The sequence below is a fragment of the Phalaenopsis equestris genome, unplaced genomic scaffold, assembly GCF_001263595.1.
Source record: "Phalaenopsis equestris unplaced genomic scaffold, ASM126359v1 Scaffold000958, whole genome shotgun sequence".
Taxonomy (NCBI): Eukaryota; Viridiplantae; Streptophyta; class Magnoliopsida; order Asparagales; family Orchidaceae; genus Phalaenopsis; species Phalaenopsis equestris.
The window spans coordinates 202048-207014 of record NW_018165397.1 but is presented as its reverse complement, the minus strand read 5'-3'; positions in this window follow the sequence as shown (position 1 = coordinate 207014).

Sequence of the window (4967 nt, the reverse complement as noted above, 5' to 3'; positions counted from 1 at the left end):
TATATATATATACATCAATGGATCCATTATGCGAATGACATGACTCATTGGTGCGACCTTTGGCGTAAGCCCTCGGGTTGAGAGTTTGAATCCCGTGGTGCAGGTTATTCGAATCAGAAGCAGTCACACAATGATTTTCAACCCTTTGGGGGAATCAATATTTGTTGCCCACTGGACTAAATGTCGATTTCACCTTTTGTAATATAACACACACACACACACACACACACACACACACTCAAGAATGTACTTTTAACATCAATTTAAAATGTTTAAAATTTATAAAGCGTGTATATTTTAAAGGCAACCTAATTTCCCCCAACCTTACTATAGGTGTAAATAATTTTTCAAAATTTGTACTTCTATTTATGTGTACTTTCAACCTAATTTCCCCCAACCTTATTTTAAATAATTTTATCCAAATTATCCAACTTATTTGTAGTTATATTTTATTCTAATTATATTTTGAAATTGAGCTATTGAAATTAAGTTGAAATTGGGCTATTGAATATTGTAATTGACATAGGCTCAATATTGAATATTGGGTTATCCTTTATAGCTGCTTTAATTGACATAGGCTCAATTTCTAGTAAAAATAGTAAATTTGTCACCATCTTTATACTTGCTCTGAGCTTGATTTTTTTAGAATGAATATTTTCTAATTAAATCTTTAGAATGAATCTTATTATTATTATTATTATTTTATCTTTTTGGTATTTTATTATTTTCTAATATCATATCTTTTGTTCTTTCCCATATCCTCTTCTTATATATCATATGGGATGAACTAAGTTCTAATTGAAAATTTATCTAAAGTTATTTTTATACTAATAATTTCTTGTATTATTTTAAAATATTAAATTAAATTTTTTTTAAAAAAACATAAAGTACTTTATGTAAAGTGTTTATACGTCAACAACTTGTATTCAAAATAATAGTTTTATGTTAAATGGATATATATGTGGAAGGGTATTGTGGATTGAGTGTTGGACAAGATTAGCTAGAAATGCTTTATACATGATTTGATCACATTAAATGTCAACCAACTAAAGCGTTTATGCAACCCGAAGAAGTTAAATTGGATATTTACCACTAGGGATTCAAACCAAATAGTTGGTACTTGACTACACATTGGAGCAAGAACTAGAAGTTTAGCACGATAGAAGAGGTGCCTCAACAAGTTATGACACCCCAACAGAGGAATATGATTCTGGAACTTACAAAGAAATGGTTCATGATACTCACAGAGCTCATTTTGTTGAGAGTGCTCCACACAAAAGTGAATCACCAAACAAAAAATCGCAACAGTTCTATGAATCATTGAATGCTGCACAACAACCTTTATGGGATGGTTGCACTACACATACAGAGTTATCGGTGACGATGAGAATCTTCAACATCAAATATGATTTTAACATGCCTAGAGAAACATCCAATCAAGTAACAATATTATTGAAAGAGACAAAACATACAAGGAATTTAGTGTTAGATCAGAACAAAAAAGTTCGTTTCAAAGTTAGGATTACAATCTGAGAATATTGATTCTTGTGTTAATGGTTGCATGATACATTACAAGGCTGATGCAGTCGAGATGAATTATCGATTTTATGGTGTTGTTATACTCAAATGAAGGGAGCGAAAGAGTTAAAATTAGAAAAATATTTCATATAAGCATCTCTTTTATTTTTTGCTCATATCCCGACTTCAGAGACCGTTCGCTTCTATGCTTACAACTCCTCACATTACTTGGCACAGTGATACACCAAAATAATATACTGTTTTAAGTACTTATTTTATTCTTATTTTTGGTGATATTGTACTTTAAAGAAGGGCATTTTGTGTTTTTGTTGCAGGTATATCATTTTTAGGCATTTGAAGCAAAATGACAAAAAAGACAAAATTTAGAGCAAAAAGAGCCAATTTTGGATTCTGGCGCATCATTGGCCGATCATCATGCGCCAGATCAGCGCATGATGCGCCAAAATCCAGAGAATTGGCACATGATGCTCTAGATCAGCGCATGATGCACCAATGATGACTTTTTCAAATTAAGGCGGTTGTGTGAATTTTAAAAGGACACTTGTTCTACACACTTCTTGGAGTAATTCACTGCATCTAGACACTTTGGAATGTTCTTTTATAAAGGGATATGAGTCTTGGATCAAATGACATATCCTTTGAATTCAAAAGAGTTGACTTTTGGAGGAAATTTTGGAGGGAATTTTGAATTCTTTTCCAAAGGAGGCATCCCAAAATATAAGAAGAAGACTTCTCATTTTTGTGTGTGACGTGAGAGAGAGAGAGAGAAAGTGGCGTGAGTTAGAGAGAGAGAAGCGGAGATTTTCTTCTAGGGTTGTAAGAGGAGAGGGAATGTGAGAGATTTTTTCTTCAGTACAATTCTAAGAGAGAATTGGGAGTGATTGTAAAGAGAGAAATGCTTGGAGAGAACTTCTAAAGATTTGCTTATGAAGGATTGTGAGATAAGTTGTATTTGTATTTCTATTGTTTTGTAAATTTTTTTTTATATATGAAATTTGTGTTTTATTGTAACCTTCTCATAAATTTTAAGTAGTCTTCTTTATCCTTCTCCCTACTTTGAAGATATTATACTGTGAAGAATAGATTTTGTTTTCCACAGTTTTAAATGATAATAATTTGTGATGATTTGAACTCCGATCTTCATTTACTTTTTGATCTAACCAATTGAAATGTTAAAATTTGTTGAGAGACATATGTTCTATGATTTCTACAACATAGAGAGAATTACATTTGATTTCATGGGAGAGGATGTCATCCATGGAGTTGACTGCAAATAAATAGGGAAATATACTTTGTTGGATGCAAAATTAGAGATTTTAAGGTGACAGATTAAAATCCCCAATTTGTTCCAGTTGATTGGAAACTGATGCGAGATTGTTAGCCCGTAGGTGAGGGAGTAGTGGGAGCTCTAGAGTGGCAGCCAGTATCCTTCCAGCCTAACCACAAAATTAGGGACCAAACTCTGGATTAGTCAATGTTCTTTATAGCACTTGGAAGAGGGTAAGGAATATGATTGCTTCTATTTGGCACAAAACTTTTTTATATATATTTTCAAATGATTTCAATTTATTCACAAACCATATACTCATTGTAAAGGGGAAGGATGCTTTCTTAAATTTGAACTTTCTGTCACAACAAAAACTTGGTTTAATTTTTGCCATTTTACTTTTGAAAGTTTAGCATTTAGTTTAGTTTAATTTTTGTAGTCTTACATCTATATTTTAATTAGCATTCACCTGAGTAGTCAATTTTCAAACTTCACACTTTACTTTCATTTTTTGTTTTTATTATAAAATAATTTTCATAATTTACTTTATGATTTTCCAACTTCCCTGTTGGATCAATATCTAGGACTCCATTAGAGCCTTTTATTACTTGAACGATACATATATTTGCATTAATATTTTAATATATTTGGCAGTTTAAAAAGGGCTTTAAGAGATAAATTATTTTTATAAAAATTATTTTTATTGGGATTATATTGCATATTTGTTATAAATCTGTCTGCAATAAGTTTTTGGCGCCTTTGAATGGTGTCAACTTCATAAATTTTTGCATATATGAAATCTCGTATCACACGGCATTGAATCTGTTGATGCTAATTTGACGAGTCATTCATCACATGGTGGGGCATGGAGACATTTTGAAAATTTATCCAAACTTTGCAGTTGAAGCACATAATGTTAGACTTGGATTATGTACAGGTGGCTTCACACGTACAATCACACTGCAACCCCATACTCTTGTTGGCTAGTAATCATTATGTCGTATAATTTTCCCTTGATATGTGCATGATTGTACCTTTCTTATTTCTATAGTTGATCATATCAGGTCCATATAACCCAAAAAGGAAAATTGATGTTTACTTACATCCATAAATCAAAAAGCTTCATATATATTGGGAGACGGGTGTGCTTACTTATGAAATCTCTACAAAAAAGAATTTGCAACTATAAGTGTCATTATATGGATAATTAAAGATTTCTCAGCCTATGAGATGCTAGCTGGTTAGAGCATGACTAGGAAATTGGCTTGTCATTACTACATAGATATGTTGAAAGCATTTACTCTAAAATATGGAAGGAAAAATAGCTGGTTTGACTACCACCGAAGATTTTTAAGCTGCTATCAATCATTTATAAGGAACTGAGATAGATTACTTAAAAATAGGGTTGAAAGATTAGCCCACCCCTCAGGATAATTGGATTCAAAATATTACAAATGATTTGTGAAGTTCTAAAGATAATCGAGAGACCATGGTTAGCATTAACTTTTCTTCCTAATTTTGGTGTCACACACAACTTGACTAAGTGAAGCATAATTTGAGATCTTCCATACTATAAGACTGATTTTATTAGACAATCTCAATTTTATGCATGGTAAGAAGAATTTTTTTGATAACATCTTCAGTACTGAGATGAAAATCAAGGGTAAAACAAACGATAATGTGAAAGCTAGAATGTACCTAAAAGAGTGTTGCAAACAGAGGACCTTAAAACTTTAAGAGATGAATGCAGGTAAATTGTTAAAGCCCAAAGCTACATGTTATCTTACACTAGATCAATAAAGAACAATATTTGAGTGGGCGAATTATTTGAAGTTTACTAATGGTTGTGTCTCAAATTTTAGCTGTTGTTTTGACTTGGAAATGGGGGAAGGAGTTTGTCATGAAGAGACATGAATGACATATATTTTTGCAGTACTTATTACCTATTGTATTTCATACTCTACCAAAGCTGATGCTTGATCCCTTGATCGAAGTTAGTATATTCTTCAGAGAGTTATGTGCTCTTAATGTTGACTCGTTGAGATATCTTAATGTGCATATTTCTTCATTATTATGTAAGCTAAAATGGATATTTTCTCCAACTTTCTTTGACTCTATGAAGCATCTGCCTATAAATCTATAAGGCTATACTGGGGGGGGG